At 47.6% G+C, this 25,243-nt stretch overlaps 1 long non-coding RNA gene across 2 annotated transcripts; it reads left to right on the forward strand.

The window, feature by feature from the left end:
* Nucleotides 1-434: 434 nt before the first annotated feature.
* LOC102010158 lies at nucleotides 435-25,016 on the forward strand. 2 transcript variants are annotated; one of them, XR_001233385.1, is made up of 7 exons: nucleotides 435-752; nucleotides 14,571-14,621; nucleotides 14,729-14,768; nucleotides 17,979-18,110; nucleotides 18,556-18,706; nucleotides 23,170-23,318; nucleotides 24,697-25,016. It is a non-coding gene; the product is annotated as an uncharacterized LOC102010158 (long non-coding RNA). The 2 variants fall into 2 exon arrangements; XR_001233384.1 differs by lacking the exon at nucleotides 18,556-18,706 and having other exon boundaries at nucleotides 441-752.
* Nucleotides 25,017-25,243: the final 227 nt, after the last annotated feature.

The following is a 25,243-nucleotide window of genomic DNA, read 5'->3' on the forward strand; positions in this document are numbered from 1 at the left end:
GGAATGCTCCTGTGTCTCCAAACCCAGGAGAGTCATTTCACCCATTCCTGAAAAAGTCTTGCAGAGAACGGTGTAGAAACAGCGCGGGGTCGTGGTGTCCAGTGTTCGCGCCAACCTTCACCTAGTTGCCTTTTGATCCTGCTCTATCCTTTGACCTTTGAACTTAAAAATCATTCCCATCGTATGGGGTCTGGACCAGGAGGGTTTGGCAGTCACCACTGTGCTTCCCACCAGCTGCAGGTAGGGGGAGACGGCACACCTGAGTCCTCATCATAGCAGGCTGGCAGGTTTGATCTTTCTACAGGAACAAGCAGGTGGGTGTTGCCTAACGAGAAGAGGGCATATCACAGCGGGCCAGCTCAACATACAAAATACTTTTCCCATGAACTGCCTGAAATTCTTCTTCTCCTTTTTTGCTTGCATTAAACTCCTGCCAACAATTGGGACCCTCTTTCAAAAACCAACTGGCCCCGGAGGATTCATGTGTGGAGTCTCAGCCATGCAAACACTATCGTGAATTAGTTCAAACAGATGCCTTTCAATAACACAGCTGCGGTATCAGAACACGGAAGCAGGGTTTGCGAGCCCCGGCACTGTTGACTTTTGGGCTGGAGAATTCTTTGAAGTGGGGAGCTGTTCTGGGCACTGTGAGACACTCAGCAGCCGCTCTGGCCTCTCCACCTTTAATTGCAGTGGCTCAAAGTGTCTCTAGATATTGACAGACATCCCCTCGAGGGCATCCTCCTCCCCAGGTAAGAATTACTACACTAACGGAATGAGAGTTGGGAAGAATGAAGGGAGAAAGAAGAAATATTCAAACGAAATTTAGAGGTATTTGGGCCTGGATAAGGTTGTTATTTCTCAGGATCCATTTATATCTATCTCAGCTCCAGAAAACTCCCTATTGTGGGGCTGGGAGGCAGGTGCACCATGGGAAATAGGGCACTGTGAGGAAATCTTGCCTCGAGCCTACACAGAACCCAGCTCCTTTGGCACCTGCCCTCTCTCCTGTAAGCTCTTCCTGCTTCCAAAATGTGAAATGCTGTGCATACAGGTTTATTACAGGAATCATTCTACTTGTCTCCAAACTCAGGAAATTACTTCCAGCTTTTGTTTGTTTTATTTGTGTTGTAGTTTTTTTTTCCACTGCCGGGGACTGTACCCAGGGCACTGAGCATGCTAGCCAAATGCTGCAGTGCTGAGCTAAATTCCCAGCTGTTCTTATTTTTTATTATGACACAGGGTCTCACCAAGTTCCCTCAAACTTGTGATCCTCCTGTGTCCGCCTCCCAAGTAGCTTGGATTACAGGTGCGGGTCACTTTGCCTGGCTCTCTAGGTTTTCAGGGTGGCAAAATTACCTCTTGTGAATGTCACAAACTTGGCTTTGTTGACACAGCACAGTATCATTTATCATATTGAAGACAACACACCAGTCCCAAAATGCTTCCATTCATAACTGCCCTGATTTTAAAGGACTCCACTGCTAAAGCAGAAACATTTTGAAATATCCAGATGGAAAAGGAGGCTATCACTGCCTGAGGCCTGACCCCTGCTGCTAGAGTGACCGGAACCTCTAGCCCAGTCTTCCAATCACCCTCCTCCTCTGGCACATGAAGCTTCATAGCTACTTTCCAAGACCTTCTCTGACAGAAACCTATTTTCCCTTCTATTTTGTTCTTTTCACTTGGCTTCTGTTACATCAGGATCCTAAACCCCTCTCTGTGAGGAAGATTCAGCCATCCTTGGCCTGGGCCTCTGGGGGCAGCCATTTTGAGACCAGAGGTGCTGACAAAACAGCCATTTTGTGATGAAAGGCACTGAAGAAACACAGCTGTGCTGGAAGCTGGGCTCAGACTGAGTGGAGGCCTTGTGCGGGCTGCCCAGCTCCCAGCTTGCAGCTTTACCCACTGTACAAACTGGTTCAGAACTCAAATGCACAGCTGTTTGCTTAGGGCCTCTGTTGACTCAGTGCCCCGGGCCTCTGGGTGGGTGGCCTGGCAGCCACTCAGTCATTGTTCCGACTGGGTTCCCCTGGGTGACACTGCGGCCTCCCTGCTGAGAGTTCCTTTCTTTATTTCATTTTCTGGTCCTTGAAAAGCCAGGCTATCAACTCACACTTGCAGGTGTCGAGTTTCATTTTTAAGGAGGCATAATTCACCACTCTCGGTGTTTTCGGCTGTGGGATGGGGTTTGTTGCGTAACAGGGACTTTTTCACTTTCCTCTTGGAAAGCGTCAGGCTGGCTTGAGTGCTGTCACTGTTCTGGTGCGTTAACTCTTTCTGATCCTGGTGCCTCGTGTGTCAGTGGTTTCCAGGGTGCCCTCTGAGATCGCTGAGATGGGCCACAAGGCTTGTGCGGGCCTCGAGTGACTTCTGGCTACCGTGTTACTAGGCCCACAGTGGCAATCTGGAAAAAAGAAGCAGAAAAGGACATGTTTTCATCGTTCATGGGACCAGTAACATTTATTAAGCAAATGCTTTGTGTGAAGCACCATGCCTGGCACCTTTGGTTTCAGATGCGTTGGCTCCTGTGATCATCCCCGGGGATGTCTGTCCTGAGTATTGTTGCTGTCTTTTGTCACACAGGGAAGTTGAGGGTCAGAAAGGCGGCGGCTTCCCCATGTCCCTTAGTGTCTGGAGGCACAGCAGGAATTTGGGCCTGAGGTCTTACTCTAAAGCCTGGGTCCTGGCCACACCTCAGCTCTCTGTGGCCCTGCTCACCTTCCTCCTCACCCCACAAGGTCCCAGCAGGGGACAGCAGTCAAGAGGGGCCCAGACAAAAGCACCTGCCTGGCAAGCGCAAGGTGGTGAGTTCAGTTCCCGGTACCGGAGAAAAACCAAAAAAAACAAGAGGGGCCCAGAGAACAAAGCCCACAGTGGGCAGGGTCCACCTGGCAACTTCTCCCAGGCTGCAAACTGACATCCCTTCTTGGAGACCACAGCTGTTCTTTGCCAACTTCCTCAAGCTTTGCTCTCACAGGGCAGAGTGCCCATGTCACCTGACCCTGCTGCCAAAGAAAGCAGGGAGCAGCACACTTATGGACACACAACATGCACACACATGCACACATACCTGTGTCACACAGACACACATATCCAGACACACACAAGCACACTTAGACACATGCATGTGTATGTTTGTATGAGTACACATGCACACATATATCTGGACATGCACTCACACCCCCACCATACACACTCACATATAGCCACACACGTCCATCCTTAACATGTCCATGCACATATCCATTCACATTTTCTCTTACATGCACCATATGCACCATATATCATGTCTCACACACTCACAACGCTCTCACAGTCATAACCCCCCACTTACACAAATTTACACTCACACCCTCATATACATTTGTTGACACACGCACACACACATGCATGTTCAAACGCATACACAGGAACACACTCACACTTCTCCCACTAGCGCACACAGGTGCATCTCATGCTCTTGCAGAGGCCTGGAGGGCAGTGCCCAACATAAATAACAGGTGGTGTGCCATGGGTTTGTGTGACTTTCCAAAGCCACTGGAAATGAGAACTTGTAGCGAGGACCCTGGATGTTAGCAGGGACATTTGAGCTCAGTGCCCAATTTCACCAGCCCTGGAGTTCAGGAGGTGGGTGGTTGGGCACCGGCCGGGTGCTCGGAGCTCACCCTGTGGAGCCTCACGCAGTACCTCATGACCTTTCCTTGCCTCTGTTTCCTCACCTGGAAAATGAAGCTAACGACGGTGTAGGCCTTGTGGAGCTGTACTACACAGATGCGTGTGGACCTAGGGACCCACGGTGTCTTAGTCACTTTCTTGCTGCTGGGACAGAATGCCTAAAACCCATAACTTAAAGGAGGAGAGGTTTATTATCACTCAGGTTTCAGTCCGCAGTCAGCCAGCTTCAAGCAGGACAGCGCAGCAGAGGGCCATGGCGGAGAAGACCTGCTTGTGAGTTGGGGGACAGGAAGTACAGCGAGAGAGGAGAAGCCAGGGAAGAAAATGAACCCTTCCAGCCACGCCCCAGTGTCCCACCTCTTCCAACCAGACCCCACCTCCTAACAAGTCAGCTGTGAGCCCCCAGATCTAGTCACCTTCCACAAGCCCTGCCTATGAATGCAGGAGGCTTTTGGGGGGGGGGGCTCTGAGTATAAACCGTAACACAGGGCACGGCACGGACAAGATTGCCAGCTTGGGTCTCCTCCTCATTGTGAGCCTGTGATGAGGGGCACAACCAGCCCACAGCAGTGTGAGGTTTGGATATGGAAGCATCTGGGAACATTTCTCCGGCTTGAAACGCTTTCTCTCCTCTTTCGGTGGCTGCAGTCTAAACCTCTCATGCTTTAGACGCTTCAGCAGTGGAAGAAGAAGGTCCTTTCTCCTTCCGGCTCTCCTCAGGGTGCCTTGGCTTTGTATGGTCAGTGACAAACTCAGTCACCAGGGGAGATGGGCAGCATCTGAGCCCAGCATCTGCACCTTCCCGCCACCCCCACCCCAAGTTGAATTAATGCTCCTCTGGTGAGGGTTTCCAGAAAGCCAATTGAGGAAGGACCCATGGAGAAATCAGAATTTCATGTCTGAGCTCAGCTTACACTGGTAGAATCTTAGGGTTAACATCTGTGATACGAAGACATCTCTCCAAAGCTACAAAAAAACCTGTGGAATTATTTTAATTACGACCAAAAGAAAATACAGTTAGACAAAAGAAAAGAAATAGTAGTTAGGGGGTCAGGGTGGGGCTCAGTGGTGAGCTCTTGCCTGGCATGTGTGTGGCCCTGGATTCCATCCCTGGCATCAAAAAAAGAAGAAGAAGAAAGAAAGAACAGTTAAACCAACAGCACCTATGTTGTTCTGTTTCTTCCCTTGACCAGTGTGGAATCATTTTTCGCCTCTTCCAGTCTCCGTTAGGCCAGGCCCCTTCCTCCTCTGGTTCATGGTTTGTCCATCTGCTCAGCCTCCCGGGGGCCACGGCTGCCCGCTTCTGTCTCCTCTGCTCTGTGAGGCTCCACCTGCGGAGGCCTCTTACAGAAAGTTCCCAGGGCAAATCACCTGCAGCCTTTCCTCCCCTCCCATCTCTGGCCCTGCTGGAGAGAGGTCCCCGCTTGATCCAAGGGCTCTATTTGCCTTAGAATCCCAACTATTTCCTTATCAGAGCGCCCATCTCATCAAAGCAGTGGCCAGAAAGAGACTAGTTAGCAGTCTCCAGGAGCACAAGCTTTTCTTTCTCCTTCACTCCAGGAGAGATGAATGGGGGTTGCCCCGTTCATGATTGTGTGATTCACATGATTGTCATTTACGGTTTATTTTTTGTTTACACTTGCACCCAAGTTTACAAAATAAGCCCTACTTATGGCTAGAGCATTGTTGGAATGATATTCACTGAATTCCAGTAACACTTATTTGGGCAAGTGGCCTGCAGGGAGGTCTATTTATCATGTTGGTTTCTGCTTCATACTTCGCTGGATTGATTGACTTAAAAGTGAACATGCCATCCTTGTTGTAAAAAAGAAAGCCTTTTTTTTAAATGGTGGTGATGGTGGTGCTGGAGATCAAACCCAGGGCCTTGTATATGACAGGAAAGTGCTTTACCACCCAGCCGCCAGACTAAAGCTGTTTCAAGAAGGAATGTGCGCACGCGCACGCACGCGCGCACTCACGCAGAGAGCGACACCGGTTACTCTCGCACAGGCTCCGCCCCGCGCCATCCCTCGTTTCTGCGCACCCCACCCTGCAGGCTGCTCAGCCTCGTGGCTGCATAAGCAGCACGTCTTCCTGAGCTCTGTGCAAGGCACATTCAAGGTGAAAAGTTCTGATGGGCATGGGGATGCACTCTTGAAAACCCAGTGCTCAGGAGGCAGAGTCAGGAGCTCAAGGCCAGCCTGAACTACATGGCAAGACCTGCCTCAAAAAAATAAACAAATAAAAGCTGAAAAGCAATTTTTCTGGATATGTGGCCAAACGTTCCCCTTCGCTTTGGAAGGCAGAGCTGAACTACAGAATCCACTCGAAAGGCTCCTGTGGAACATACCTATGGGCACAGTACTTTTCAGTTATGTTTTGTAGAACTTCCCTGAAGAGGACAGGATGATACAGAACTGTCAGAAGTGTTCCGGGGCAACATGGTGTGGGCTCTTCTCAGCAGAGAGCAGGACAGTTTCCCTCCATAAATCAGTGTCAGCTTTTCTTTGGCTCAGTCAGCAGCTGCATTTTGGATAAACATTCTTGGAGTTGATTTCAACTTTTAATTGAAGTATAAATTGCATAGGACATAGCACAGAGACTTAACTGCAATTGTTAATGAACTAAATACTCTTGTGTAACCATCACTCTGAACAAGAAACGGAGTATTAGAAGCATCCCCGAAGTCTCAGCAGGTTCCCTCCAATCACAAGCTGCCACCACCCCAAAGATAGCCACAGTCTCCACTCCACATTGCCATGTTTGTTCTTTATGTAACTGTGGTGTTGATTCTTTTGCATCTAGCTTTGGGGGGGGAGCGGGGAGGGCAGTTGTTTGTTTCTTTGAGAGAGGGTCTCATCCATGTAGCCCAGGCTGGCCCTGAGCTCACAACACTTCTGTCTCAGTCTCCTGAGTGCTGGGATCACAGGCATGCACCACCACACCCAGGTAGCTTCTTTCATTCAAACTCTTGTTTATAAAATTCATCCGATTCCCCATGAAAATATAGCTAATTCATTTTCTTTTCTGCATAGCACTCTGCATGTGAACACATCATAATGCGTTTACCCATGCAGTTGTGGGAGGTATTTGAGTGTTGTGACAGGCGCTATGGACATGCTGGCGTTTGTCTTTTCGTAAGCACAGGCACATTTCTGCGGGACACATTGTTCCGGGAGTGAAGTTGGGTAGGCGAAAACTCAGCTTCCTAGATAAGGCACTGCTAACGTTTTCCGGTGTTCACATTCCCTCCAGTCATGCATGGGATGTTCAGTGGAATTCAGTGGGGAACTTCAGTTTTTACAACATTTGTGCTGGAGGATAACCCTGGAAACGTTATCATGAGCCCTACGAAGAGAGTACATGACATCTTCCCAAGGAGTCCATCACACTGTTAACTCTCCACAGGAATTGCAGACGAAAAGGTCCCTGGGAAATGGACCTATTGCTTATGTTGCTCCCTCCTAGAGCTTAGGAAATATGGCAAAAAGATGGAAATGCCTTCTCCGATTGCCTGCTAAGCACTCTATCTCCTGCTCAGGCCCCAGGACTCCGATTTGAGGGCCACACACCTACCTCTCCCTCCTCAGGGGAATGTCATGCTAATGCTGGCCTCTGTACTGTTTTGTCACCAGCCTCAAACAACAAAATCTGAGTCTACTTCTCCTGTGCCCGAGGCAAGTGATACATTGTCTGTGTTCTTTCTGTCCTCTGTCTAATGTCAGTTTTTTGCATTGCCTGGGATTGTCAAACTTTCACAGAGAAAAAGAATAAAATTTAAAACCTCCCTACAGTTTTGGTGACCCAGATGGGACAATAAAAATCGCTCTGCTCTTACTCAGACCCTGGAGCTCAGCTAAATCATCGTAGATTTAAGAAAACATACTAGGGGTGGGGGGCGCATCTATAGCTCAGAGCAGTTAGGTGAAGGTTGCAACTATCAATAGATGTGACCAAGTCTCTGTCTGAAATGTGGCTTCTTCAGATGTGACCAGACCGAGGACTGACTATACAAAGCCAATCATAGCCCTTGGGGAAGCCAGCATTAGGTAGCATTGATTGTCAAGAAACAAGACACTAGTAGCCTTGTCTATCCAAAAACTGGGGCCAGAATCCCATCCCTCTCCAACACCTGAGGGACCCAGGTTGGACCCCTTGGAAGGCAGAGCATGGGCCGCCAGCCAGGCCCAGCATCCCTGTTTGGGGACCATCCGTTGGCCATTGGTACCATCACCCTCCTAGTGACCCTCTCCCCTGCAGCTGGGGCCCTGAGGACATGACAGAGTGTAAGAAGGCAGGGACAGAGGGGACACAGATCCCAGCACCTGCTTCTCCTTTGCTGTGGAGCATGGTCCCCCTGGCCATCCCACCTGCAGACACTTGGAGAGGAGGTTACAAGTAGCAGTTAGACGAGTTCTTCTGAAAATACGTTTGCTTTGAAATTAAAACAGAAATTCTCCTAATGAAAAAAGGAACACAAGTAACACAAGCTAATGCCGTAAACCCTCCCACATTTTCCAGACGACCAGCCAGAGAGAAAGGGCAGAATCATAAACTCTCTTGTCCCAGCTTGATGGTGTCCTGCCCATTTTAAAATGGAAAAAAGAAGCCCTTTCCAGTGTGTGTGTGTGTGTGTGTGTGCACGCGCACACGTGCACACTTGTGTGCTAGCCACAGGGTCCAGGGCCTTATGCAAGCCAAGCATGTGCTCAACCACTGATCAACATCTCCAGCACCCAGACAGATTTTTAAAATACAGATTTCCCGGGGCTGGGGTACACTAACTTAGCATGTGCGGGACCCGGAGTTCCAAACAGCACTGCAAAAAACAAAAACAAAAAGCAAAATAAAGCCAACAGCTTTTTCCCTGTCTCCAGTCTAGGGCATGAAATTGAATTCCTTGGGTATGAGATATGCGAGTCTGTATTTTTTGAGGTTCCCGAGTGATTCCAATTTGACTTCAGGCTACCAGGAACCCTGGGGGATTGCCACTACTTTCAGATGGTATGAGAAAATCACAACTACCCCGTGCAAATACTGGCCAGCCAAACACTGGAAAGACAAAGGAAACGTGAGAGCTCAAAATCAGACTCTTTTGCTCCTTTAAAATATTCTACCCGCAATACCATGCTTCCCCAAGCTCAACGCAGAGGAGAGGGTGCAGCTGAAGACAGCTTCAAGTGCGGGTGGGAATAGTAACAGTCACATGCAGGTGAGTGTCTGCGCAGTGCTCTCAGATTATTTTCCCTCCTTTAATCCATCAAGACCTCTTTAAAGTAGAAATGGTAATCCATTCCAAAATGGACAGCAGAGGCCCCTGAGGCCAGTGATAAACGGTCTTATCTAAGGACAGCCATGTACCCGATGGCGGAGCTAGGCTCCGGATCCCTACAGGAGACCCCAACTCGCTTTGAGTATTCCCACTTCAAAGGGGGACTGTTTATTTTGAAATAATACCACCACCGCCTTCAATATCCTGCTAGTACACACTTCCAAACGTGTCTTTAGATCTTTCACCTGTATTTTATAACACCCGTTTGGCTTTCCCTGATGGGGTTTAAGAGTGTACCATCTGGGAAGGGAGGTGCACACCCATAATCCCAGCCCAGAAGGAGGCGGAGGCAGGAAGATTGCAAGCTGGAGTGCTACCAGGGCAATTCACTGAGATGCTGTCCCCAAACAAAAACAGAGAGAACTTGAATTAGAGGCATGTGCCACTATGCTCAGCTGAGAGAAATTGTTTCTACTGAGAATTCACTATAACATAAGTTGCTCTGGGAAGAGGTTCTGAAGTAAATAAAACAGCAGCCAGCATTGAGAAAAGCTGGGTGTGGTGGTGCACACCCAGCATCCCAGCATCCAGGAGGCTGAGGCAGGAGGATCACTGTGAGTTGGATGCCAGCCTGGGCTACATAGTGAGTTCAAGGCCAGCCTCAACTGCCTATTAAGACCCTGGCTCAAGAAACCTAAAAACAAACAAACAAAAAAATCCTAGACATAGTCCTAGTACAAATCAGAAGTCTTTCCGTGAGGAAGTGAGGACTTCCTGGGACAGTCTCTCCCTGAGGGGGAGAAGAGTGGCAGTGGCTTGCAGGTGATCTGGGATTGTGTGTTTAAAGCTTGTGACATATGTCCTTCAAAAGGAAATGTCAAATATAGTCAATGTACGCATGCAGGTTCCCAAAGCAACCTCACAACATTCGATGTTACCCTGCCAAGAAATGTGGCCACTGCATTCAGTTCTTTGTTTTTATCTAGGAAAGCAGGGCCATTTGACGAGTCAGGAAGACTGTCCTGACACTGGAGCCCAGGCTCTCTGGGGACCCTAGGAGCACTCCCAGCCTTACCCTCCAGGATAAAGGGAGCCACCACCGCCCCAAAACTGACCTCAAGCAGTGGGGGTCACGGACCAAGTCCCCTCCCCTAAAAGCCCATTGGTGTCCTAGCCCGTAAGACCTATGACCTGCATCCTACGACCTGCGACCTGCAACCGACGTGCTTGCCTGGAGCTTTGGCTTCTGTGCCCCAGGGCACCAGAGTCTGGGAGATAAGAAAGGCGCTAGGGCTTGCGTTTTGCAGATGAGGTTGGGAGAAGTTAAGGAACTGCCCCTCATGGGACCATGGTGAGTCGGACCAGGTGGGACCGGGTCAGCCTAGGATGACTCTGCTCCGTCTGTGTGTTAGAATCGCCCTGGGGTCTTGGGACACTGACTAAGTCACACTGGCTACTGCAAGGACAGAAAGCAAGCATGGGCACGCATTGTCCGCAGGCGAGGGTCGCTCTGGAGAACCAGCGCGGAAGACAGGCAGAGCGCTGTGGGGGAAGGGCTCGGCTGCAGTTGGATGGTAGCAGGAGAGCGGCGGTGGAAATGCTCAGTGAGTGACGGTCATCGTGCAGATCTGCAGAACCGAGGCAGGGCGCCATGTGGACAGCTGGGCCAAGTTCCGGGCACAGGGCTTTGTCCCGAGCCAGCGGCAGGCCTGCCTGAGCGCCTGGGGTGGGAACCGGGGCAGAGACAGGGATGAGCTCAGAGAATCATGTGAGACTTCCTCAGCCGCCTAAGACTTTTGTCCTCCTTGCTACCTAAGCCTACCGGTCACTTGACTCATGTTCACCTTTGCACCAACGTCCAACAGTTAACGTGGGTGTGCTAAATGTCAGTGTTCAAGTTGGAGCATCTGAGCGCGTTTGGGACCAGGGCGCTGAGAAGGACGCCAGGAGCCCTTTTGCTCTCTGAAAGAAGGGAATAGAAGTCCAATCTCAACAATAATGGCACCGTGAATTTAAATATTTGCTTCCCAACTGCTCTCTCTAGGAGAAATCAGCAGTTCTTCTAGTCCGCCCAGCTCCTCTGACTGCCACCTGCCTGCTGTCTTTGATTTGTCTTCTTCTCTCCTGGCCTGGCCTTAGTCCGTCTCCTCGGTTTGCTCCCCCCGCCCCACCCCTAACTCCAGGCCGGCCACCCTTGGGGCGGGGGCCGCATTCCTGTTCCCTGCCACGTCTCCCTGTCACACCCTCGCCCCACCTGTATTTCCTGGTCTTGTTTCCTGTGACAGACGCAGACGGTGGTCCTTCCAAACTGAACCCCTGGCAACAGTAGCAGTGTGTGGCTCGGGGTGGGCCGCGTGCCTTGCTTTGCACAGAGGGAAATGGGGTGTGGGCAGAGGCACCACGAGTCACGCACATGCAGACGTGTGCTCTGGAAGCCGCCGTCTGCCGCGCTGCAGACCCTGCGGCCTGGACTCCCGGCTCCTGTGCAGAGAGAGACCCTGCGGGGCAGACGCCCTCCTGGACCACCCACCCCAGCCCGGCTCCTGGCTGCTACAGCGAGGGCCCTGGGAGCCGGCAGCTGCCAGACTGTCAGACCTGTGAAAGCTTCATGAGCATGTCATGGGCTTTACACTACAAGTTTTGTGGTGCTCTGTTTCTGAGCGATAGATAACCAAAACTGTCTTTATCTCAACTGCTCCCAAGCCTGTGTGTCCCAGGGAAGGCTCTGCTGTCCGCTGGCCATTCCCCTTCCCCACACCTTTAGGCCCGCTTCCCCTTGCCCCAGGGTCACCCGACATGTGGCGTGGAGCTTGGGCTTGAGCCTTCTGAGCAGGAAGAGAAAGCTGGGTGTGCTCAGCATTCTCCGGCTGTGTTGTGCCTTGCGAGAGACTCTCCCGTCCCGCCAGGCGCTGGGCTCCACCTGCCCTGCTGAGTCACTGTGCTGGGAAATCAAGGGCTGGCACCGCCAGCAGCGAGCACAGCTCCAGCTCCTTGCACCCGCACCCTCTTCCTCACAGCTGTCCTCCTGCCCCGCCTGCCTCTTCCTCCCGCTCTGTACAGCAAGATGGTCCGCCGCTTTGTTCACTCTTTTACTTTTAAAAAAGATTAGCTGTTTTCAAACTAGACTCAAAAAAAATAATGTTGCTGGCTATTCTTCAGAGGACAATTATCTAGAGTATACACAGAACACAAAAGATTAGCACCCCCAAAAATAAAAGACACAATCCATAAATGAGCAACTGAAATGACCAGACACTTTTCAGAAGTATGGGTGGTCAATATATACACAGAGAAATGCTCGGCATCACGGGCCATTGGAGAAATGCAAGTTAAAACAGCACCGAGATCCAGAGAATGGCCGTCATCAAGAAATCAAATAACAAATGCTGGCAAGGCTGGGGTGGGGGAATCCGTCCACACTGTTGACGGGAATGTAAACTAGTACAATAACTGTGGATCAGTATGGAGATTCCTCAAAAATTTTTCCTTTTCCACCATGAGAGGTGGAAAAGAAAAAAATCAGAGTAAAGGAGGTGCTGCTCCTACTGAGACAAAAATAAGTTTAAGACTGGGAGCAACTGTGCATGCCTGTCATCCCAGCACTCGAGGCTGAGGCAGGAGGATCTCTGCAAGACCAAGGTCAGCACCGGCTAGCGAGTTCAAGGCCAGCCTGAACTACACAGCAAGACTTTGTCTCTGAAAACAAGCAAAAGCACGTTTAGTGCACAGTCAGTTCCTGTGTCAGATACTGGTGTGACAGCAAGTTCAAGACCTGAACACTACAGAATAAGGGCTGAGGCAGTAATGAGCGAGCTCTGTGGATAATCATGAACTTCGTTTGCAGCTGGAAAGCCAAAGTGAAATTTTGAAAGCAAAAGAGATCTCAAAGGGCCATTTTTCTGATGACAAGGAATGTACATTTATTTGAGATACTTTAGAAAATATAGATAAGTAAAGGTGACTACAACAGAAACTACTTCTAAAAACAATGAAAAATTGCTGCCTTGCCTAACCACACATAAAATAAGGGATGATGTTGTTTTGCTTTGCTTTATTTTCTTACCCATGTATTACATATCACTTTTCACTTGAGTAATATTTTCCTGTGTTATTATTTCTTTTTTCTCTGTATGGTACTGGGGATTGAACCCAAGGCTTGCACATGCTAAGCATGTGCTCTACCACTGAGTTACACCCCTGCTGGCGAGGGACCACTTGGAGTGGATAAATTGTATTGCTTTACTCCATTTGGCCAGAGAACTGATGTTTTACTTTCCCTTTAACCACTGAGCTTTAGCCCCAGTCCACTAAAAGATTTTCAGCCGTTCTCTAACTTTGGATATTTCCATAGGTCATAATTTTTCTTTTACTACTCTCAACAGCAAGAATAAACATCCTTGCATAGATCCATGATTATTGCCCAAGGGCAAATTCCAAGAAATGAATTTCCTGAGTCCAATGTTTTGCGTTTTGGTCTTTTATACATATGGTCAAATCTTACTTCAGAAAAACCTCCTCCTGCTTTTGTTACATACACTTAGCTCTTGGACCCTCGCTGCCACTGATTATTATTATGCTTTTGTTGTCTTTGTATGATCGATCAGGGCCACAGCTCATATTTGAAGACGTATTACTACGGCAAAAGCACCTGCCTGGCAAGTGTAAGGTCGTGAGTTCGGTTCCCGGTACCGGAGAAAAACCAAAAAAAAAAAAAAAAAAAAAAAAAAGACGTATTACTAGTGAGACTGGACGTTTCTTTTGTCTGGGATCAGAGCAAGTCTGTGAATGCTCCTCCCATAGGAACAATGCAGATTCCTTGTCATAGAACTTGCAAATACTTTGCCTGTGTCAGTTTGTCTTTGTTATTGTTTGTAGTGATTTTGACATAGGCAGTTCTTTAAAAGTAAATAGATTTATCTATCTCCTTCCTTCTGAGTTCCTGCCTTAGTTGCCGCACTTAGGCTGTTAGCATCTCAACTAGTTAAAAAATACTTGTTTGCATTTTTTAAGTGTTATTATGGTTTCTTAACATTTTATATTGCATTTAATCTTTTTTTACCACTACTGTTCAATAGTTTTTTCCTACTACTTTTTTCTGTTTATTATGCATTCAATCTCTTTGTGTTTGTTTGTTTGTTTGTTTATTTGTTTTGAGACAGAATCTTATTACATAGTTTAGGCTGACTTGAATGCACTATGTACTCTAGGCTAGCCTGAAACTCTTGGCTATCCTCCTGCCTCAGCCTCCCAGAATGCTGATATTACAGGTATGATTTCTTTAACCTATGGATTATTTAGAGATGTATTTTAAATTTCCAAATATATGGAGAGTTTCTAGTTAAGATTTAAAAAAAACATTGATTTGTAGTTTAATCCTACTCTAGAGGACACATTTGGTATGACTTATAGCATATGGGCAATTTTTGTGTATGTCCTATGTGTGCTTAAAAAGAATACCCATCTGTGGTTGGTGGATGTGACAGTCTACGTACGTCATTTAGATTAAATTATTAGTCACCTTACTCAAGGATTTTTTCTGTTGCTTCTATCAGCTCTATAGAGCATTGTACTAATCTCCCACTTTGGTAGTCACATTTCCTGTTTCACATTTCCTGTTTAGGTGTGGTTTGCTGCCCAGTGATTTGGTCAATTGTCACCTGTCCAAAAGCAGGTAAGTCATACGCTGAAATAAGCATTTAGCCACTCTACTAACTATTTTATTTTTTTATGGATTTTGGGGGACAAGGTCTCACTAATTTTTTTTTGTTTTGTTTTCAGTACCAGAAATGGAACTCACGACCTTGTGTTTGCCAGGCAGGTACTGTGCCACTGAGCTATATCCCCAGCCCTAGGGTCTATTCCAGACTGGTCTTGAACTCACTATGTAGTCTAGGCTGGCCTCAAGCTCATGGTGATCCTCATGCCTCAGCCTCACATCTATTCACAATTTTTGTTGTTGTTGTTGTTGTTTTTCTGGTACTGGAAATTGAACTCACGACCTTGTGCTTGCCAGGCAGGCGCTGTGCTGCTGAGCTAAATCCCCAGCCCCTCTATTAGCAATTTGACATTGCTATGATGTGCATGCATGTGATCAATAGCCTTGTATTTTGTGTGCTTTCTTCTTTATATTAATTCTTTTTTAAATTATACTTTTAGAGCCAGATGTGGTGGTGCACACCTGTCATCCCAGTTCTGGGGATGCTGAGGCAAGAGGATCACTGTGAGTTCAAGGCCAGCCTGGGCTACAAAGTGAGCTCAAGGCCAGCCTGAACTGCATGGTGAAACCCTGTCTCAAAAAGAAAACCAAAAAAAAAAAGTTTAAATTATAGTTTTATGGTAGAATTGACATGCATCAGATTAGAAAGTTTTTAAATATTCCTTTATCACAGATCACATGAAAAACACTGTTTTATCTTGTAGCTCTATCAAAGTGTGCTTCATACCTTTCAAATGTTCTTCAAGGTGTAAAATCTTAGAATTGCATAATTTTCCCAGTGAGCTGAAGATTTTATCGTGAATCACCTCCTGGATCTCTAGATTACCTGTTACCTTAAAAATCCACTTTTGCTGTATTTCTATAGACCGGCCCCAGCCTTCTTTTTTCCATCCATTTATATATCTTGCGACTTTACCAAGTCTTTTGTAAGCAACGTATAGGAATGTATAAAAATCCTGTCTGGCAGACTTCGTTGCTCAGTTAGAGCATTTAGTTTACTAGGAGTAAATGTAGTTGCTGATGTGTTTACACTGAATCTGCAGTTTTCCTACTTGCTCTCTCTTTTCCTTGCTGGCTGAACGCCGCTCTTCTCATTCCTTGCCTTCCCTGGGGCTCAGCATTTTTTAATGCTGCACTTTTTGGCCACTGGCTTGCTAGTTACGGGTAAGCTGGGCTGTACCCTGCGCTGGCTGCAGTGACTGCAGTGTACGTACAGGTTTCGCTGACAGCGGCGTGGTCTGACTGCCTCTGATCTCCCCGGAACAGTAAGAACCTCTGCACCCCATTCACACCTCACCATTTCTGGGGCGTTGTTTTGTTTAGTTCTTTATCTGTATTTTTCCCTAAGGCTTTGCTATGTTTTCCCCCCATTGAAAATTTGAAGCTTTATTCTTTTAAAACAATTTTGACATTATCTTCATGTATTACTTTTTTTTTTTTTTTGGTCTTTTTGAGACAGGGTCTTGCTATGCAGCTGAGGCTGGACTTGAGCTTACTTTGTAGCCCAGGTTGACCTCAGATTCACAACAATCCTCCTGCCTCAGCCTCTCAAGTGCTGGGGTTACAGGCTGTGCCACCATGCTGGGCTGTGTATTACAGTTTTTAAAAAAATGCTGAGAATAAACTGTCTCCACGAAATGTTTTATTCAGAAGTTAAACTGTTAACATATATGATCAATTGACAACAGAAACCTAATTTTTATGTTATCATAAAATTATGTTACATCTGATAGATTATCAGCATTTTATAATTATGTTATTAACCCATAATTGTGTCTCACTGTCATACATTGATGTAAGCGCTGTATATCTAAAAAAGAACACACATATACAACATGTTTGAGGTTACAAACACCCTAAATCATTGCCTTTGACTTTTTAAGGAGCTTGAGTAAAAATAAAGTGTTTTAAAAATTAAAAGCTCATTTTAAGTACTTAATTTAAGCAAAGACTGGACATAAAATAACAGTTTACTTATTATAAAGAAGCAAGCAAGCCTTTCATGTCTCTTAAAACTATTAGCATTAGGCAGCATAAACAAACTTATTAACAGACCAGGTAATTTATAGTTAGTAACTCCTTTTTGTCTCTTTTAATTGATTAAGCTTGTTGGTACATTTTAGATGTATATAATGGTCGCATCCATTGTAGGGAATTTGTACCTGTACATGATACACTTTGCTTCCTCTTTTTATCCCATTCCCCTCCTCCCTTCAACCCTCCTTCCTCTCCTTATTTGCAAAAGCTTTATTTTCATTTTTTCTTTCTTCTCTGATTTTCTGTCACCCCTCTTCCCTTTCCATTTGAACATTTACTTCCTATTTCACAATACCTATTATACGTTTTAGTCCTTATTTACACTTTCCTTTTCTTGCACCAGAGAAGGAATGCAACATTTATGCATGTGTGTCTGATTTATTTCACTTAAGAGTATAGCCTCAAGATGCTTCCATTTACTAGAACTATGTCAAGTTTATTCTTCTTTAAGGCTGAGTAGTACTCCATTTTAAATTGTTAAGGTTCTGTTAAACAGTCATTTACATATTTACTTATTTTTAAATTATCTGTATTTGTTACCTCTTAAAGCAGAGTGAGACCTGGGCACTCCATTTCCATTCACAGGCCTTGTTCCAAATTATTTTTCAACCAGCACTGCCATACACCTAGGAAGTTTAGTTTATTCCTCTAAACAATACTTCTCTTTGGAAACCAAGTCCTGTGCACTTCCTGCCATCAAGTTGTTTCAGTTTAATGGACTTTAAATAGTCATTTAAATCAGCCACGTGTTTACCCTTTGTGCTGTTTATCCTTTCTTGCATCTTCAACTTTTTTATTTTTGTACCGGGAATCAAACTCAAGATCTTGCGCTTGCCGGGCAGGCACTGTGCTGCTGAGCTACATCCTTGGCCCATCTTTAACCTTCTTGATGAGCTAATTCTTCTCTGTGGAGAGCACCCTGTGAAGTCCCTTAACGTTGGTCTGCAGTCACAGAACGCCTCTCTCACTTCTATGTCAGCATTTGGAAGGTCCCATTCCCTGTTATTTTTCCTTTCCTCCCTCCCTTCCTTCCTTCCTTCCTTCTTTCCTTCCTTCCTTTCTTTCTCTCTTTCTTTCTTTCTAGGGGATTGAATCCTTCTAACTGAGCTACATCCCTGGCCCTTTTTATTTTTATTTTGAGACAGGATCTCACTAAGCCACTAAGTTGCCTAGGCTGGGCACAAACTTGGGATCCTCCTGCCTCACCCTCCAGAGTGCTGGGATGATAGCTATGCACCACCACGCCAGCCTCTTCACTGACTGTTCTACCCTCAGGTGTCTTCAAGCAGATATATTCTACATCTTCTCCCAGATTTTATGATTGTGTTGATCGGAACTGCTCATCTTTCATTGCAAGAAGACTAAAGTGGTCAACTTTCATTTTCCTGGAATGCATTTAAATCGGAGGTGAGTTATCCTCTTAGTCCTGGCATCATGCATTGACCAATATCTTCATGATGTTATAATCTGTCACTGTTATGCTGCTGTATGATTATTTGGGTCTGTTTCTGGGCTTTTTGTTCTGTTTAATATTTCTACACCAGAGCCATGTCATATACTGGTCAGAGTCAATGGCTGTAATTATCACACATTTAATATCCGGTGACAGAGGGCTCACGTGTTCTCTCTCCATTTCCCTCCCTCTTTATGGAAACTTTTTGTTATTTTTTCACATATCTTTGTTCTTACATGTGAATTTTATAATCTTCATTATATCTCTCCACTAAAATCCCGTGGAAAATTTGATGGGAATTTTATTGGACAATTAATAATTTTCAGTATCTAATGTTTCCATTAGATAGCAATGTGCCATAAATCTCTTTAAGTCTTTTAAAATTTGTCCCAACCTCAGGCAAAGGAGCTGGACTTCCATTCTCCCAGTTGCTCTTGGGCCCAGGGTAGCCTAGGGAGGAATAGAATCCTGGGTACTGCACATCCAAGAAGTGTTCCAGTAACGCAGGGGCGTATTCCAAGAAGAACTCTGCAGTTACCAACTAGTAGAGGTAAAAGCCCACCGAAACCAGAGGACTGGTGCAGGAGCAGCAGGGAAATGCAAGCAGCTCAGATAGAATCGGCAGTGTTTGCTGCAACCATTGTGCCTATGTTGGGTTTGTGTACATTCGTCAGTCTAAAAATTTCAACCAATGTGGCCATTATTTTTTTCTGGCCCTCTTCCAAGTCTACTAAGAGCAGCTCCTCCAGTGCTGTCCCTGGGTAAACAATGGCTCGTTTCAGTTTCCTCCTTCCTGAACTTGGACGTCACCGACAGAGAATTATAAATCTTGCTTTACTGCTCCAGTGTCTGTAACTTTATACTTGAGTACAACCCTGGCTGGCCCTAGAAGTGTCCCCAAAAGCTCTGAAATACAGAATGACCAAAAAGTGAAAGGAGGAAAGAGAAAGAGAGAGATAGAAAGAAAGAAAATGAGAAAGAAAAGAAAAAGAAAGAAAGAAAGAAAAGGAGAGAGAGAGAAAGAAAGAAAGAAAGAAAGAAAGAAAGAAAGAAAGAAAGAAAGAAAGAAAGAAAAAGAGAGAGAGAAAGGAAGAGTGAAGTAGAACTAGAAGTAACAGGACAGTACAGGAAATGGAGGCAAACAGCTGAAGCAACATGGACAATCCTGGGGCAGTGACAGATGAGGTGTGGCATGGGACAGGATGTTTGGGATGTAAGGTTCGTGCAGGTACACACACACACACACACACACACACACACACACACACACACACAGAGAGACATAACACACAAACCAACCACCCAACCCCAGCTAAGAGCCCAGAATACGTAGACCCCATTTGAGCCTATGGTATCATTGTTATAGAATATAAATATTTTAGGGACTCACAAGAAGATTCTTTGTTTAAAAGGTTAAGGCGCTTTGTAAGAACACATTCACCTGAAGAGATAAGAAAGTCAGTGTTATAAAAGAAATGTTCTCCTTCAGTGTTGTAAAAGAAGTGTGATATAAGTACAGCATCATCTGTCGCTGTCATTTTTCTCCTTGCTGGGGCGAGATACCGGACGCCTGTAACTAAAAGGAGAGGTTTGCTTTGGCTCAGGTTTCGGGGCATTATCTGCTGGCTCCAAGGCGGGGTGGCGTGGCAGAGGGGCCTGGCAGAGGAGAGCTGCTCAGGACATGGGGCACAGGAAGTAGGGAGAGGAGGGAGGGGACAGGGGGGAGACGACCCCACCCAGGCTGCCTCTTCCCACCTGACCCCAGCCAACAGCAAGTCAGCTGTGATGGCCCAGTAATGCAACCACACGAGGCACTGGGGGCTATTTGAGATGTAAACCATGGCAGTCCTGGAGCCATTTCTTTAGCTCAGGAGTGGGTCCGCATTCTAAGGGAAGGAGACCGTGGGTGAGAAGGGAAGGGACTCTTCTCACAAGAGGAGCACGAGGCAGCTCCACACCACAGCCTTGGACACAGCGGAAGCAAGGGGCTGATCAGAGCTCCATGCCTGTCCTGCACATACGTGTCTGTACTGGGCATCACTTCCAGCCCTCCTGGGGTTCCGGCATGCCCTGACTGCTGGAGCATCTGCAGGAAGAGGATGTCAGGGACCCACAAATGGGGGCAGAGATGCCAGCAGTGCTGAGCGGCCTCATGAGGCCTCAAGAGCATCCGTGTCTGCGGCGTGGGCATCACTCAAAGAAGCCAGAGCTGGAGGAAGGCGTAGCAAGGATGCAGAGCCTGGGGAACTGGGACAGAGGCGGCTCTGACACAAAGGAGGCGGGCTCGGGAGTCCACCGAGAAGCAGACGCAGGTGCAGGCGAGATGCACGGGGCCATGCCGTGATAGAGTGAAAACAGAAGGGCTCAAGCAAAGGTGGGCGACACAGCCTGAGCCCTGTAGGGGAGAATTAAGCAGAAAGAGGCTCAGACTGCATTGGGGGAGTCAGGAGCCAGCGTCTCTTGGTGAGAGTCCACATCCTGCACGAGGTCACTGTGCTCGGGACTGGCAAGGGCGGCATCGGTGAGGATATGTGAAGGTTCCAGGTAGCTGCAAGGGAAGGAATACGTGTCCCCTGTTCCCGCTGCTCAGAAACGCCAGCGAGCGCAGCACTGCGAGGGGAGCCCTGTCGAAGGAATGGGAAAGCTGCTCAGCACGTCCAAGACTTCCCAACAGTGGTGGCCTGTGCCCGGAAAGGGTCTCAGCGGACTGCAAAGCTGGCCACTCTGGGTTTGCGATGACACCGTTCATCAGGACTGAGTTGGGAACTATCAGTTCAACTGGTGTTTCAGCCACACCAGGTTGGGCTCATTTATCAACACCCAGTACCCACAGTTTAGCCCTAGAGGGGGAGCGAGGGGAATGCAGGGCGGGTCAGAGGAAGTGTGCAGCAGTGGCAGCTCACGGAAGTCTTCACATCAAGAGCTGAGGACAGGCAGCTCAAGAGCACCGCTGTTAAAAGATGTGGTATGGTAAGTTCACGCCTGGGAGGTCATCAGCTGTGATCTGGGAGTGTCCTTCTTAGCTTTTGAGGGTGACATCAGAGAGACTGCATTATTGGTCCCATAATATTATCTACTGGGTCCATATTGCTAGATCAGATATACAAGGTGTGACTGGAAAATAGAGGGGATGTTTAAATGTTTTCTTTTTTAATTATTACAATAGGGCCTGGGATATAAGTCAGTGGCACAATGCCTGCCTGGCAAGCACAAGGTCCTGAGCTCAATTCCTGGTACCAAAAAAAAATTATTACAGTAAAAGACATTGCCATTAATCCCCCTCAAAATACTCCCCTCACCTCAAACACACTTATCCCATCGCTCCGTCATTTTCTGAAGCAGTTCCGGGAGTCCTCTTTTGTGAGTGTCTTTAGTTGCTCCATCCTGACTGTCATAGTCATTTTCAGTTGAGGGAAGAGTCAGAAGTCCCACGGTGCCAGGCCTGGTGAATGAGGTGGATGAGGACGCAGTGTCATGTCTTTATAAGCCTGGCTTGCTATTGGATGCCACCTTGGCAGCAGCAGTCACTGCATTTCTTATCACAACTTGAAAAGACATGGGACCACCGGCAGGTGCCGTCACACTCAGCAAAGACAGTGTGCTTGTCTTAGTTACGTTTCTCTTGCTGCTGAGAAAAAATACCTGACAGCGTCAAAGGGGGAGAGGTTTATTTAGCTCACGGTTTATAGAGGTTTCAGTCCATAATCAAGGGCTGCAAGGCAGGGTGGCACGGCTGAGAGGCATCTCAGAGGAGAACACTTCACGGCAGGCAGGAAACAGCAAAAGCATGCAAGGGTCCACCAGGGTTCTTTCTGTCCCTTATGTCTTATCCAGGGTACTGAGGGCAGGTAGCACTCACACCCTTAATGCTGGCGCCCTTGAGCCTAGCATGCATCGTGAATCAGCGTCACACACTCTAGATCCAGCCACCTCTGAGAAAGCCCCAGCTGTGACTGCGTGAGGCTTTGGGGGGACATCTAGACACAGCCATAACAGCGCTATGCTGAGAGTGAATCTGAACCTTGAATTCCTCTTTGGCTTCCTGTGTGGCAGTGTGAGCTCGTCATCTCACATGTGCTCCTGATACCCACCATGAAGATCTCACCAGAGCTGAGCTGGTGTCAGTACCCGGCCCTTGAATCTCCAGATCTCTGAGTTAGGTAACTCTCTTTATAAGCTGGCCTGCCCCCAGCTTATAACTTCATTATAGTTGTAGGAAACACACCATCCATCTGAGGTCCTGCCTTGGCCTGGCTGGAATCCAGCTGAGACCTGGCCATGTCACCATCCTTCTGGATTTCCTTGTAAGATGAGGAGATTGGGTGATGTGACCCATATAGCCGTGAAATTGTATATATGGGTCATGGGGTCCCCTTTGCTCTTTTTCCCTTTGTGTGCTATCATTATGGACAGATGGGAAAAGGGATGGGAGGACAAACCTTCCAACCTGGCTTATTTGAAAAGAGACTTTCAGTTCTAAGATATCCAGCGGAAGCAGCACTGGGGTTTCCACAGTCTGCACCAAGACACTACCAATGTCTACAGCATCTGGTGGTGTCAGCCAGGCGATCTCAGCATCCTGGCTCCTGTGTGCTCTCTGTGAAGGCACTGGCAGCCCTGAGGGGGAAGGGGGTCATTGGAGGAGCTGCTAAAGACAGCAGGTCTGTGGAGTCCGGTCGCTGTGGAAGCCATGAGTCAGGGTTGTGCCCCAAAGCCTCATGCACTCATAGATGGGGCTCTTTGCAGGTGACTGGACCGTGGAGCTGTGACAGCTCACCTGCTATTAGGAGGCAGGGTCTGATCTGAGGAGGTGGGTCTCAAGGGTGGGACCCTGACCTAGAAGGTTCCATCTCCCTCCATGGCGCCTCCCTCCTCTGCTTCCTGTGCCCCATGCCATGAGCTGCTCCCCTCCGCCAGGCCCCTCCACCATGCCCCTCCACCATGCTGCCCAGCAGTGGAGCCAGCTGACCATGGATTAAAACCATGAGCCTAAATAAACTTCTCTTCTTTTAGGTCATGGGCATCAGGTGTTGTGTCCCAGAGAAGTGGAAAATGACTAAGTCATCGTATATATTAATCCAGGGAATATCGGATAAGCAAACACACTTCCCTGGAACTTGTGGCTTTGCAGTAACTTCATGTTCCAAGTGTTGGGAAGTCTGGTGAGTATAAGACTCACAGAATTCAGCAGAGGAGGAGCGAGGTGCTGCATGAGGACGCATGGGTTGCTGCTGGGCTCAGACTGCAGGGCGCACACTCCGGTGCTCCTCTCCCAGTGACCCCAAGTCCGCACCTCACCTTCTCACTTGTTGGAGGAGTTGCCTTCAGTTGAATCGTTTCTGTGCAGCCTCCTCCTGCTCTGTGCTCCAGGTGAACCTCTTGTGGCTTCTGGTGTTGCAGGCTGTGCTCAGGGTTTCCCTGGGTATTAGGGAACCAGTAATGACACTGTTGGTGATGCTGAGGGTGACAGCAAAGTGCTGGACACTCTGCCATGCACTGGAGGTCATTACCCGGCTTGAACTCAGGGCCTCTGCACTGAGCTACACTCTCTCTGACCCTCGCTGCAGCCCCTCCAGGTGAGGACTGCTATGGTCACTGATTGCCAGTAGGGACACTGCAGCTCACAGAGCAGAAGCTATTGAGTCATGGTGACAAGGTGACTCGGTGAGGATGCTAGGACTTTAAACTCTTGGCCCCCAAATCCATGCTCATAAATAACATGCGGCTGACAGAGAGCAGGGGAGATTGAACGGGCACCAAATACCGCTCAGCAGTTCCCAAGCCAGCGCGTCTCAGATCTCAGGGAAACGGCACAGCTGCTAGGATCCTAGTTGTTGTTATTATTACAGAAGAAGACAGGGAGACTCCAGAGGTTCCCCAACTTGTCTGAGGTGCCCTGGGGATTGAAGTGGCTGATCTCCATGCGACCCAGGGCAGCCTGATTCGCAAGCTCCACCCTTCCCCCCTGAGTTAAATTTAGAATCTGGATTTCCTGGTCAACCCATCAGTTCGCAAGTCGGCTGTTATGGTTTTAACTGTGAGGCCCCTCCCACAGGAGTGATGTCTGGGCCTGGGGGTCACCGCTGACCTAGATTGGGGCAATTTCAGCACCCCGCCCCCATGCTCAGGTTGGAATATTTATTGAGCGCCACCAGTCGTTTCCCAAGCAAAGGTGATCCCCCTGCGTAAATTAAGGGATGAAAGGTCTTCCTCCCCCGACACAGAACCAGCGTTGTCTGAACCTTTCTAACACAGGCATGCTTGCCGTCAGCACCTGCTGTGGTCCTGGCTAATATGCTCCCGGGACCACAGCCCTGTCATTAGCAGGGCCAGGCTCTCGCACAATGCTGGCCATTCTCAGTGAGCCTCTGTGTCACCAAGGGCTCTAGGATTTTCTAACACTAGACCCCTGTTGGCCCGAAAGTTCTAATCTCTTGCGGGCTTCCTGTCCCCATGCTCAGCATTGCCTCACCCCTGCGAGCCCTGCCCTTTTGAAAAGAGTCACTAAAGCGTTTCTAATGCCCACCCCATTTCCTCCAGTAAATGTAGACCTGTTTCCTGGAGTCCTATCAGTATGAAGAATCTTGAGCCATTTCTGATGCAATCTACCCGCTACTCAAATCCCCCTCATCTCTCCACTGGAATTGGATTCCAGATAAAGAAGATATCAGTTCTTCCATACAAGTGAATGCAGGTTGCTCTCGGGATTTCCTGATATCTTTTTCCTCATCTTTTCTGGAACACGTTGACTGACCATCTTTTGGCATTTGAGGAAGAGCTAACTGATGTGTGCATCCTTAATCTTTATTTATTCTTTTTATTTTAAAGAGAGTAGTAAATGAGAAACAAACAAAATAATAGAACAGTAGCAGCATACCAGTATCACGAACATAAATACATCAAAGCAAGAACATTCAAAGTGATATAGGGTCTCAAGACAAAATAATACGAATCAACAGTGGTTGTTACATTACATATCGCTATCCTCAACTACATTGCTCAGATTATCAGATGCAAGAATGAAAGAATGCTCAAACCATTAAAGAGAATAAAGGAATAATTCTTCTATAAAACATTAGAGATAATA

Source organism: Chinchilla lanigera, unplaced genomic scaffold (genome assembly GCF_000276665.1).
Source record: "Chinchilla lanigera isolate Chin_1 unplaced genomic scaffold, ChiLan1.0 scaffold00016, whole genome shotgun sequence".
NCBI classification, from domain to species: Eukaryota; Metazoa; Chordata; class Mammalia; order Rodentia; family Chinchillidae; genus Chinchilla; species Chinchilla lanigera.